General features: G+C 41.0%; 1 long non-coding RNA gene across 1 annotated transcript; it reads left to right on the forward strand.

Annotated features, from left to right (window-relative positions):
- The first annotated feature begins 1067 nt into the window (after positions 1-1067).
- On the forward strand, positions 1068-5147 carry LOC117088776. The gene is made up of 3 exons (XR_004439317.1): positions 1068-1178; positions 4526-4747; positions 4970-5147. It is a non-coding gene; the product is annotated as an uncharacterized LOC117088776 (long non-coding RNA).
- The last annotated feature ends 9118 nt before the right edge of the window (positions 5148-14265 follow it).

Consider the following 14265-nt stretch of genomic DNA (forward strand, 5'->3'; position numbering starts at 1 on the left):
GTATAAGATCTACTTTTGAATAAATTAAGGGAATATGAGTATACCTCTCATTGCAAAATACATACATGTTTAAAATGCTCAACATGAAAATATACCATATATTTTCTATTTCAAATATACATGAGAAGCTCTGTGCATGGTTTTATCTTAGGTGAATGCCTCACATGTACCAGCCATTGATGAAAGAGTTACAGACCTCAGAGGTAACTGCATACCACTCAAGGGACAGGAAGAGGTGACTGATGAAAAAAGCAAGCTATTTTCTGGCAGCATTAGCCAGCATTATTCCAAATTAGGGATGTATCCATTCATGCACCAGTGGAGAAGTATGAGATCAATTTCAGACAAGTTGTAGGACTGAAGGTATGGGTGGCCCGTTAAAAGAAAATATAGGTGGTGTTGGTTAAAGAAGCAGGAAGTAGATGATGGTGACCTAGCCAAAATTTGCTCACTACAACTACATATCTGAATCTCTAGAAGTCTGACTAGTGGATGTGCAATTTTACCAGATTTCCCGGGTGATAAATATTATCATTACAGTTGAAGAATCACTCTTTGTGTATGATTTCTGTACCTCTAAAAGCACTTTGCATATTGTTTAAAAGAGTTAGGACACTAATATTTGATAATCTTCAGAATAATGTTCTAATGCACTAGAAAGAGGAGAATAGCCACATGTGTGTTCCAGTGGTGTTTGTCCCTTTCTGATCTGTAGAGATATCTCAAACCTTCAGGACAGGTGACTGAATAGGAAAAGCCCATGAAATAGCCAATTATTTTTACCAGAGAAACACCACTTTTAGCTGGATGATCTTTTTAGTTTCCACATGAAATTACATCTTTAGAAATTATTCTGTGTTTAGGTGGGGATATATCTAAACATTCTGGATCATCCATTTTGAAGATATAAAAACTCAGGCACAGAGAAGCTAATCCAGGACATTGTAAGTTCAAATCCTGTGACTCTCAATCCAGTGCTCCTTCATGCTTGGGTTCTAGAACCCTGAAGAATACAGGGAATGGAATCTCACCTTAGAGAATTCTTTTGTCTTAGGTAGGTTGCCCCCCCTGCTAAGATGCACCACAAATGGGATTCTGCCTCCTGGTCATGAATTATCTCATCTTTGCTAATGCTCTGGTCTGCTTGCTTGCTTACATAAAATGCAGCTCATCCATATGTGAGTGGAAATCCTGATCAAATTGCAAAGATAGTAAGAGATAGGAAGGGAAGAGTTGACAACTTACCTCTTTTTGAGCACCATGATCAAAAAGCCACTGGTCAGATAAAATCACTAGGTCTCGGTATCTGCCTTGTTTGGACTTTGTTCTTATGGTTGTTTCTTTCAACTGACTTTTATTCAAATTGATAAAGGAATTGCTGAGATTATCCAACTCAACAATCTATTAGAGGGCTTCTCAAACTTAGCACTGTTGGGAAACTTAGCACTGTTCTCAAACTTATTCTGGCCCAGATGCTCCTTTGTTATAGGGTGGACCTGTGCACTGTGAGATGGTTAGCAGTATCCCTGGCTTCTAGCCACTAGATACCAGTAATACCACCATTCCTCCCAACCTCAGCTTAGGGTTGTTGCCAAATCACCTCCAGTTGAGAACCACTGATGTAAACAAACAACTAACTACGCCTCACTCTACAGAAACTATGCAATTTTGTGTAGTGGATAAAGTAAAATTGGATCTTAGCCCCCACTTATTCAGTATAAGGATCTGAAGATTGCTATTAGCTAATGAAGCTAAGAATATTGATCAGTATTTGTCCTCTTGTGCATGTACCATGATGTCTAGCTAGGGTCAGGATGTCTACTGTTTGCTAAAGAAGGTTTGTTTCCAAATTACATTCGTATCTCCCTTTGGGACAAGAATACTTTTTGATTATTGCGTTTTCATGAATTTCTACAAAACATTATTTACTTCCAGTGCTTTCTGCAAAATACTGGTTGTAGCTGTGATATTCCACTATCTCCCCAATCCAAGGTTTCTGCCTCTGCATCTGTGTTTGCTCACAGAGAGGCTTTGTCTGACGCAATTGACAGTACCTGCCACATTGTGCCTTATGAGTTGGCTATGTTTGTGCATGGTTGAGAAGAAAGTTTAAACCAACTTCGGTCAAGAAAATTGCCAGCTGCTTAGAGAACATTCTGAGAAACTGATCCTCTGGTGAACATAAATATAGGCCACATGCAACTTCTGGCAATGCTCTTGAACGCTATCCAGCCAAGGCAACACAGAACTAACTCAGGGCATTACTCTCGCCTTACATTAAGCTCCACCATATGGATTCTTCTCACTCTTGGAAATGCTCTTTTCTACTTCTTCCCACTCTACTTCTTTTTTCTATACTATTTATTTAGTGCTTGAAATATTCTTGGCACAGCACAGGCCCTGGAATGGTAAGTTGAATTAGGCTGGGTTCCCCCTCAAGGTTCATCATAGTAGCCAGAATTACGAATAGTGACAAACGGATCAACAGGTTACTCTTACATTACAGAGAAAGAACACCAAATTGTTTCTGAAGACCTAGTACATATTTTTCACAGACCAGAGATTTAAATGTGAAGATTTACCAAGCATAAAAGAATGTTACATCGTTGTGCAACAGTATACACTGAGGTTAAAAAAGGTTTGGAAATGTATGGTATTTATAATGAAGAGTGTGTTTCTCAAATATTTGGTTAGAGGAAGGTCAGTGATATGGAGACTGTTAGATGGGAGAAGATGAAACTAGAAAGGACTGTTTAATAGACCCAAGCAAGAACCACAAATATCCATGGGAAATTATTAGGCAGAGATGTAATTTTAGAGACATAATTATAGCATCATATGGCAGGTTTAAAAGGTTAAGACAGAAGGAAAGGAAAAATATTAAATGTAAGAATTGCTCAATTCAAGTAACACTTGATGGTACCTAAATGGAAGCCCCGGCAATGGGGCCGTCATAAGAGCGTGAATCTGTGTGATAAAATGTTGGGGGCTTTGCAGCTGATTGGCTGAAATGGTGGAGAGAGGAAAAGAAGTGGAGATGGCTCCCAGGCTTTAACCCTAGTGATCTGAGAGGAAGTAAAGTTGACAAACTATATTTGGCCTTTTAGTGTCTATGCGCTGTTCATGGTGGAAATCTTTGATATTGATCGATTGAGATGGAGTTTCACTCTTGTTGCCCAGGCTTGACTGCAATAGCGCGATCTCAGCTCACAGCAACCTCTGCCTCCCAGGTTGAAGCAATTATCCTGTCTCCGCCTCCAAATTAGCTGGGATTACAGGCACCTGCCAACAAGCAGGTGCTTGTTTTTTGGTATTTTTTTTTTTTTTTTTTTGAGACGGAGTCTCGCTCTGTCGCCCAGGCTGGAGTGCAGTGGCCGGATCTCAGCTCACTGCAAGCTCCGCCTCCCGGGTTTACGCCATTCTCTCGCCTCAGCCTCCCGAGTAGCTGGGACTACAGGCGCCCGCCATCTCGCCCGGCTAATTTTTTGTATATTTTAGTAGAGACGGGGTTTCACCGTGTTAGCCAGGATGGTCTCGATCTCCTGACCTCGTGATCCGCCCGTCTCGGCCTCCCAAAGTGCTGGGATTACAGGCTTGAGCCACCGCGCCCGGCCATGTTTGATAATTATTAATGGTAGAGTGTCACAGGCTAATGAATACCGTGTAGATTCGGTCTCTTACCAAATTGCAGTTTTGAAAAATTCCTGTGACTCTACTGCTTTTCACTTTGACAATGAGAGTTCTCTGAAGCACATCACAGAAGTTCTTCTACCTCATGCACAGGTTTCTCAAGAGGCTCTTTCTGAATTAATTATCTGTGTCATCTCAATGATCCAAAGAACTTTATATTTAGTGACTATGTACTTGCTAGAGAGACATCTTCTATGTAGTCACACATCAAAGGCCAAATAGACAACTGGGGCTCACTCTGTTTTGTATTAAGGAAATGCTACAAATTATCAGAGAAGGGAGTAGGCTTGGCAGTGCTGTATTTTGACTGATGATTTTCTGCTTTTTGGTTATGGAAATGCGGACATGTCTAATTTTGCCAGCCTCAGACTGACTTTTTGGAGATACTTTTTGGATTTAGGTTTGATGTTCACCCACCAGTAATGCATATCACATTTCATCCTTACTTTCCTAGCACCATGATTTGATAGACATGATAGAAATGCAGAAGATTATGAGAACAACCAGTTCAATTCCCTCCTTTATAGATAAGAGATAGTAAGACTCAGAGAAAAAGTTTTTTTCCAAAGTCAAGCAAAGGAGAATATTAAATAAAGAGAATAATCGGACAAATAAGTGTCAGGGCTAGAGTTTTGCCTTCTAAGATTTAAACAAAAAAATGGAGCACTATAATGGATTAGAGAGGTGTTTGAGTCTGGTATGTTTAAGTAATTACTGGGAATGTTCAGGAAAGGTAGGTGTTAAGGGCCGGGCACAAGAAATTTTCATCAGAATGACTCTTCCCCAGAAGGGAGTAATGGAGATTCATGATATCACACTTACAAATTAATTCTAGGTGGCCAGCTCATTCAACACACAGATATTATGTGTTAGCCTGAGAAAGTGATGTAGAAAAGACCTAGTGGACAAATGGAAGAATCGATACACAGAAGAAAATATTCAGAAGAAAATGCAAAGCTTGTGGAATGCTTAATACCCCACACCACCTATTTTTGGAGACATTCCACCAGAATATTAAGTTCCTGAATTTTGTGGTACCATAATGGCAGGCAGACAGGTGAGAGCCACTTGCAATCATAAAGGTCACTGCTTGGTACTAGTATACTGAGAACTTTCACACTAAATCTTCCTTCCCTTCTAGATAATAGGGTAGGATACTGGGAAGGGGAAAAGGATGTGATTCAGGTGTGTGTTATTGTCTTCTTTTTCCTTTTTGTCTTTACCCACCTCCCTCAATAATATCATTGACTTACTGGGGATTTTTTTCTTTTGGATCCAGTAATCTACATCAAAAATAATTCTCCAAGGAAAAGTATCTCAAGATGCCTGAAGGCAAATTGTCAGTGATTAAAATGCTCTGGAACCTCATCACCACTTCAACAAATTGTGTGTAACATGTATTTATTATGAACAAGTTCTTTGTGACCATAGCTCAGGAGATACACAAACCATAGTGAAAGGTGTTGGTTTCTTTAGCTTCTACATTTGTGGTGAATAAAAGCAATCTGAGACTTTAAAGTATCCAATAAATGAGTTTCCATGTTGCTAACCCCTAGAAACTAATTGAAATCATGTGTTTTTCTACTTAAAGATTAGCTCTAACAGTGCTTCTGAAAATGAAAAGCAGAAAGTAGCACTCTACTTATTAGGTGTTCCCCAGCTCAGCTGTGGGCTCCAAAGTGGTCTCTAATGATTGCAGGTTTTGTGAGTAGCAAATCCTATAAATAAGAAGTTCCAAATCACTTTCAGCTTGGTTGCCTCAAATTATGTAGAGTATCTAAGGTAATCTCTGTTTCAGTTTGGTGTAGGAGTTTCAGATGGGATTGCAGGGAGCCCTCTGACTCAAAGGCAATATGAACACTTAACACTCACCTTGGAGTTCTCCTATGCTCAAGTGAGATTGCCAATTTCTCCTTTGAGTATGTTAACAAATGAAAAAAACCTGACAGAGAAAAATCTTAAATTTGAAATAATGGCCCTAGAGTAGAATCTGCCAATGTCTGCACCACCTACGTTGGCTATTTTCATGTGAAAGGGAGACTGTCACTCCCCCTTCCCAAACCCAACATGCACTCATTCTGGCAGAATGTTTTTCTTAGTGATACAGGAGTTAAGAATAAATTACTTAGGCAGATAGCAAAGGTACGGAAGTCCTCGGTAAGGTTCTCCTTTTAATGAAAAGCAGCCCCAGATCATTTTCCTAACAAAGAGCAGCCTGTAAAGTCGAGCTGCAGACATAGAAAAGCAAGCTGGGAGCTTGCATGGGTGAATGCCTGCAGGAACTAGGGACTACACATGTTCAAGATGGCAGCTCCATCTTCCCTTCTCTTCCAGCCACATTTACAGTAAGGACCAGAAAAGACGGTGCGGGCCAATGAGCGCTCATTTGCATAATTAGATTAGGGTGGGGCAACCAGCCTTTCCTGTATGCTATCTAATCATCATACCTGATTGAACCAATCTGTGAGCCGTAGAAAATCAGACACTGGCTCCTCAAGCTGTACTACAAAATCCAGCATAACCATCGCCAGCAGGTATTTCCTGCTGAGAGACCCCTCTTTCTCTATAGAGAGCTGTTTCTCTTTCTCTTCTCACCTTCCTGTTAAACTTCCACTCCTAAACTCCTTGTGTGTGTTCATGTCCTAAATATCCCCGGGACGAAATGACAAACCCTGAGTGTATACCCCAGACAACGTAGCTGCTTCATTAAGCACACACCAAAATTAATCCAGAAAACGTGTCAATATATATTGCTATTTTATCAAAGTCATTTTCAGGCAGTTTACTAACTTTAAGAACAAATATTTTTAAAACGGTGGAAGCACACAAACATGCTGCATTAGTCTGTTCTCACACTGCTGTGAAGAAATACACAAGACTGGGTAATTTACAAAGGAAAGAAGTTTAAATGACTCACAATTCTGAATTGCTGGGGAGACCTCAGGAAACTTACAGTCACGGCAGAAGGTAAACACGAAGCAGGCAATTTCTTCACAAGGTGGCAGGAGAGAGAAAAGAAGGTAATGAGGAAGAGAGTCTTATAAAACCATCAGATCTCGTGAGAACTCACTCACCGTCGGGAGAACAACATGGGGGAAACCACTCCCACAATCCAATCACTTGCCTCCCTTCACACCTGGGGATTACAAGTTGAGATGAGATTTGGGTGGGGATATAGAGCCCAAACCCACGCACACAGAGAAAGCAGAACGCTGTAAAGCATATGAAAATACCCTCTAGTTTGGTCCGTTTCTTTAAAAGGGAACCTAGTTCAGTGTATCCTACTAACAATGTTAAGTCTGCCTTTGCAATTAATTTCTTACTGAGCCCCATAATGTACCAAACGTCATGAGTAAGACCCAGGTGTCTCCTGTTCAATCTTAGCTTGAGACGTTTCACATGTTTCGTTTAGCGCTCCTCTACAGGCCTCAGTTTTCCTATTTATAAAATAGCAGTTAAGACTCAGATAGTCCTAAGGTCACTTTTTGCTATGGTCTAAATGTGTTCCCTCAAATTTCATGTTGAAACTTAATCCCCAATGAAACAGTATTAAGAGGTGGGACTTTAAGGAGATAATTAGGTCATGAAGGTTCCACCCTTGTGAATAGGATCAGTGTCCTTATAAAAGAGTCTCTGTCATTTGTGTATCTTTTGAACTATAGTTACAAAGGTCTTGTTCATAACATATATCATGCATACACCACACACACACACACACATTTATTGAAGGAGTAACAGGGTTCAAGGGCATTTTCGTAACCCGTCTGCCTTTTTGTTCATGTGGAGATGCTGCCAGAAGATGCCATCCATGGAACGAGTCCTAACCAGACACTGAACCTGCTGGCACCATGACCTTTGGCTTTTCAGCTTTCAAAACTATCAGAAATGCATTTCTATTAGATATAAATTGCTCAGTATACGGTGTTTTACTAAGGCAGCCTGAATGAACTAATACACTCGTTCTCAGCTCTAAATGTTTATCGTGACATTCCATGAATTAACTTTAGTTCAAATCTAAACTTTAGAGCCTATATTAGCTCAAAATTATTCAGCAGTTTTCAAAAAATTCCATAAAGAGGTTCCCATCAACTTATCTAAATCCATCTCCTGCTTCCTCCCAGCAAATTCTCACCATTTAAGATAGGCCAATGTCAGCCTCAAAACACATTCAGCTGACTCTGATCTCTGAATCTTCCAGCATCTTGGTAGCTGCTTTATTTATTGGATGCACCTGAGTTTAGATCCGGACTCAACCACTTCCCAGCACTGTTGTCTTTATTTTACCTCTGAATCCTGTTTTCTTATATACAAAACAAGGTTGTTTACATGCTTGCTACTCTAACTACAATCTTCACTCCAGGATTACCAGAATTATGTAAGAGCTTGTTAGTAACACAGAATCTCAAGCTCAACCCCAGAACTTCTGAATCATAATCTGAATTTTAACAAGATTCACAAATGATTCTCATGAACATTAAAATTAGAGAAGCATCGTTTTATATAACTCTAATAATGCAAAGAGAAGTGCTTATAATTATTCCTAACAGATACTAAGCACTCATTAAACACTGTTATGCTTATTAACTCAGTAAACACTGTTATGCTTATTAACTGAGTAAATATTAACTGGTCATAATTCTTAGAACATCAAGGTAGAGAGAACTGAATAATTTGGATAATAAGAGCAATGTTTATAGCATTATAATTTCTACTGTCAAAAACGAAAACTTCACAAATGTCATCAATAAGTGATCTTTAATAAAGATGCTAAATGGACTTGAAAAATTAGTGTGCACTAATGTTTTGGAGAACAAGACACTGAGGCCTAGTGATGTTCAAGAAAATAGAAAATTGTACAAGTTCTTCCTATCCACATACCACTATTTCCCCCACCAAATTCAGCCTTCTGAAATGAAATTCCAAGTAGATGCTGTTCTTGCTAAATGTTTAATGATTCATTAAATGCAACACATAAAAACTAGAATTTTGTGTTCACCCATTGCTCTGGTTTGAATATTTGCATCCCTTCTGCCAAGTTCATATGTTGAAATCCTAACCTCCAAGATGATGTACTAGGTGAGGCCTTTGGGAGGCAGATAAGGATGGAGGACACATGCATAGCATTAGTGCCTCATAAAAGAGACACAAGAGATACTTCCACCAGCAATATGAGGTTTCAGTGAAGAAAGGCTGTCTATGAGGAAGTGGGTTTCACCAGACATTTTTTTTATCAGTGCTTTGGTCTTGGACTTCTCAGCCTCCCAGTCTACATCTTTCTCCCGTGCTGGATGCTTCCTGCCCTCGAATATCAAACTCCAAGTTCTTCAGTTTTGGGATTCAGACTAGCTCTCGTTGCTCCTCAGCTTTCAGACAACCTGTTGTGGGACCTGTGAGCTTGTGAGTTAATACTTAATAAACTTATATATATATATTTGTTATTATTATATTAAACATGTATATATACACACATTATATATATCCTATATATACTTAATAAAGTACATACTTAATAAACTCCTATATATGATATATATCCTATCAGTTCTGTCCCTCTAGAGAATGCTGACTAATACACATAGAATTTCCATATAATGTAATAATTCTGCTCCCGGTTAAATACTCAAAAGTATTGAAAGCAAGGAGTCAAACAAATACATATACACATACTCATAGCAACACTATTCACAATAGCCAAAAGGAGAAAGCAACTCAAAGGGGCACTGATGAACGAATCAATAAAGAAAAAGTTTTATATCCATATGAAGTACTGATATATGCTACAATGCCAGAAAGCCTCAAACACAGGAAGCCAAGCAAATGTAGTCTGACACCAAGGTCACGTAGTGTACGATTCCATTTATGTAAAATATCCAGAACAGGTAAATCTATAGATACAGAAACAAATTATTTGCTTGTAGGAGCTGGCAGGAGGTGGATGAAGAGTGACTGTTTAACGGGTACAGAGATTCTTTTTGGGGTGGTAAAAATGTTTTAGAAACAGTGGTAATCGTTGTACAACATGAGAGTACTAAATGCCACAGAGTGACATGCTTCAAAATGGTTAACTTGATGTGAATTTTACCTCAGTTAAAATTGATTTAAAGCATCCATTTATTTTCTTACAGTCTCCCCAGGGCAGATTAGGAGCTTGGGCACATTTTAGCTGATTATTCTGCTCAAGGTCTTAAAAAACTTCCACTAAGCATTAGTCAGGCTGAATTCTGATCAGAGGCTTGACTGGGGAAGAATCTTTTTCCAAGCTCTCTTAAGTTGTCGGCTGAATTTATTTCCTTGTAGCTGTAGAATTAATGGCATTTCACATCTTCAAGACCAGCAAGAGAATAATTCTGACTTCTCTCCCCCAGTCTGAGCCACTTGGCTGCATTGCAGTACACTTTCGAGATTCTGTACCATTACTTAAGCTCCTCTGTAGTATACTCACAAAATTGGTATTCATCCTTCAATATTGACATTCTCCATGTAGGCTGTAGCTCATGTATCTGTGCTCCCAAGATCACCAATCACTACCTCTGCTTAAGTACTACACATCAAACTGAATTATAATCATTTGTCTAGAGCCTTTCTACCTAGAATGCTAAGTTCTGGTAAAAAAGTATATCATGTATTCTTCATATGCTGAATAGCTGGCACTCTTTTTCAGAACTCGCTTGATTAGGTAAGACACAACCAGGATAATTTCCCTTTTGATTAAGTCAAAGTCAAATGATTTGAGACCTTAATTATAGCTGAAAAGTTCTTTCACCTTTAGTAAATCACAGGATCTGCCTACACTCAAGGGGAAAGAGTTATATGGGGGTCACCTAACCACATAAATGCTAAACGAACTTCCCAATGTTTAAAGTGAGAAAGTAACAGGTCTTTCAGAGGAGTTCAGTGACACACAGTCAGCACAGGGCTGGCATAGAGTGAATGCTTAATAAATATTAGTTACCATAATAATTATTTATCTCATTTATCATGCCAATTATCCTTACTTAATTATTCCTATTATCTATTCATTGTAACTCTAATGAAGTAATTGATGCCAAAAAAAAAACCTAATCATGATTATTAGATTTTACAGCTGAAGAGCAGAGACCAAACACACCTGACTCCAGTGCTTCAAAATATATTTTCAGGAAAAAAAAAAATAGCATCTTAACCCCTGCAAGGAAGTGACAGGTGGGCTGCTAAGGAGATGTGTGGGAGTTTTCTGAGGATGTCTGCAGTCAGAATGTATCTTGGAGAGGGCTTTAGAGGAGCGATTTTTCACCTGAATAACGGTGGCAATCAAATCAATGAGAGTTGATAGTGCTGTTTGATGCAGCTGCCTGATGGGTGCTTCCCCCTGAGGGCCTTGGTAAGCACTTTCCAGCTATTGTTCCTGAGCCTTGTGCTATTACTTGTCTCTGAATAATTGCAGTTTTTTCACTGCCGGTATCGGCATATTCTGGTTCTTCATAGAGCATAGGCAGCAGGCGGGTGAGGAGACGGAACTGGTCCATTTCTAAGCAGGAGGGAGTCCTGCGAAGAGGTTGGGTATGCATGGACTCTAGGATCAAATAGACCCAGTTTCTATATTCATTTGTTTTATCACCATCAAGCTATATTGTTGGAAAATTCTTCATCTTTCAAATAAAAATAACAATTTCTAAGTTTTAGCATTTATTAAAACATTGTCTTCAACAAAACATGGCTGATTGCAGGTAGCTATTTTGCTGTTTTTGCTATTGCTGTTACTATCAGGGTTATTAAAATACCTAACACATAGCCAGGCGTGATGGCTCACGCCTGTAATCCCAGCACTTTGGGAGGCCAAGGTGGGCAGATCACCTGAAGTCAGGAGTTCAAGAACAGCCTGGCCAACATGTGAAACCCCATCTCTACTAAAAATACAAATATTAGCCAGGCATGGCAGCATGCTCCTATAATCCCAACTACTTGGGAGACTGAGGCAGGAGAATCACTTGAACCTGGGAGGCAGAGGTTGCAATGAGCCAAGATCGTGCCATTGCACTCTAGCTTGGTTGATATAGTGAGACTCTGACTCAAAACAATAATTAAAATAAAATGAAATAAAAATACCTAGCACAAAGCCTATCATGGTTAAGTGTCAGTGATGATCACCATTTATGCAAAGGCTCAGAAGAAGCAAAGAGATTGAGTAGTGTTAGCTTTCCCAAAAGCCACGATCTTTAGCCATGCTACATGAGTCAGAATCCCTGCTTAAGTTGTGAGCCCAACACAAACTATTTAATTTATGCTAGTTGCATCATCTGTAAGATTGTGAGGTCACAAGGCCACATAAGAATTAAAGAACTTGATCCAATAGTTGTCTTCACAAATGTCTAGTATAAAGTGTGTAGTGGAGGTGAGATATTGAAGGATTAAGAGGGAAAAAAGTAAGAATTCAAAATTATCATTCTCTCTCCATAATGTAAAATCTAATCCATTTGGCTCTATTGTAGTACACTTTTGACGCTCTGTACCATTCCTTAAGCTCCTTCTCTGTAGTTGATAGCAGCAGCAGCCCATGTAGCGGGGGACTGCAAAGACACCAGTTGCAGTGCTGGATAAGTGACTGGAGCTGAGTGCTCCACAGAACCGGTGGGAGCCAGGAACAGGCGGGAGCCCTGCCCACTTCAGAGTTGGCGGGGCAGGAGCCTCATCCTTCTGGGTGCAGCTGCAGCCTCCTAGCCATGGCCATGGACCCAGGCATCCCCGCACTGTCGGGGAGCCCAGGAAGGCCCCCTGCCCCCACAGGCTCAGAAGTGGCTGTGCCCACTCCCTGGCCTCTCCCTGTTCCCAATGCCAGCTCCAATTTCAGAGCAAAGTTGTGGTCAAGCCCAGGCACTGTTGTGACCTGACCAGGTGTGTGCATGCTTGGGGTGGCACTGACACGCCAGCCCCTTATCACCTTGGCCCCCTCCAGACTTTGGGCTTGGGGGGCTAAAGGCAGCTCAGCACTGGCCTGCAGGTGCCCTTCGGCATGAACAACCTGGGTGCTGTGGATGACATACAGATGTCAGCAGGAGGAAGACAGGCTCCTGGGCAGAAAGGGACAGGTCTCTGCTGATGTCACAATTCGAGCCAGGGATAACCTGAAGCATGGGGACCCAGCTGTCAGTTCTGGGTGGAGCCTGTGGCCTGGAGTGAGAACTTATGGTGCTTTTTCTGGGCCCACCCATGGCTGCCCATGGATCAGTCAGCACGCACTTCTTCTGAAGCTCATAAAACTCTGGACTCAGCCAGACTCCGGCAGATGATGGGACGACTTGCTTGAGGACAGGAACTACCCTCTCTGGGTCTCCCCTCTGCTGAGGACTGCACACTCCTCAGGACAACCTGCCTTTGGAAAGGAGCTACCCACTTTGGGTGTCCTTGGAACTGGACTGTTGCTCAATAAAACACCTCTTTGCCTTGCTCATCCTTCAGTTATCCATGTACCTCGTTCTTGCTAATGTGGGGAAAGGAACTTGGGGCCCACCCAATGGAGGGACTGAAACAGCTGTAATACAGAGCCGAAACACGTACACTCCCGTCCCCCAACTCACCACATTGTGGGCAACAAGGAGAGAAGAGCTGGGGCTCCCTGAGCCAGGGCTGTGCCACCCTCTTTGGGGCTCTGTGGTTTCTGGCATCTCCAAGCTTCTGGGCATCACTGCATTCCCCTCATCCAGACATGGGTGCCCACAGCAGAAGGCACTTTGGTGCATCTGTTCCAGCCACAGGCTTGCACAGAGCTAGCACCTGTGCTGGTGCCTGTAGCTGCCTGTCCCGCCACAGCAGCTGACATGCCTGGCTGTGACAGGAGCTGGACCCTGCTCTCACTTGCACATGCACCCCTTGCTACTCTGCACCTGGTTCCAGACTTCAGAGGTGTGGGATGCAGGCCAGTAGCATGAGCCAAGTGTAGCCTGTCAGGCCAAGTAGGCAGAATGAGCCCAGTGGGCTCAAGCAAAACTAGGACAAAGGTGCCACTGGTCATAGAGGCTTCCAGCTGAAAGAATGACACCCTAAGGATCCGGTCACATAGTCATCCAGAGAATTTATGTTCACCTTTCAACACCAACATTCTCCATGCAGGTTGTGGCTTATAGGTCTGTGCTTCCAAGACAACCAAACACCACCTCTGCTTAAGTACTACACACCACATTCAATCACAATCATTTGTTTATAATCTGCCTTCCCATCTAAAATGCTAATATCTGGTAAAGGTGATAACCTGTCTTTGTTATATACTCAACAACTAGCACAAAACCCAACTAGTAATAGTTGGTTTATGTATGATTGCAAGTAAAGTGAGTGATTGAATAAATGAACACATAAACAAAAATAAATGAATGTTCTCTGACATTATTCTGCAAAGGTATCTTTGCCAAAAAAAGCGTATCTGGTAAATGAGAATTGTAATTCCCATTTGCACACAGGAATTCTTTTAAAACTCCCTGAGTGATGGCTTTATGAAAACAATTCTCCTCCCTCAAATCTCATTTTAAAACTCCACTTTGATAAAAAAAATTCTCCCAGTTTTACAACATTCTCTGTACAACTCTGTTTTCATTCAACACTAAT

The sequence above is a fragment of the Trachypithecus francoisi genome, unplaced genomic scaffold (genome assembly GCF_009764315.1).
Source record: "Trachypithecus francoisi isolate TF-2019V2 unplaced genomic scaffold, Tfra_2.0 Lachesis_group10, whole genome shotgun sequence".
NCBI classification, from domain to species: Eukaryota; Metazoa; Chordata; class Mammalia; order Primates; family Cercopithecidae; genus Trachypithecus; species Trachypithecus francoisi.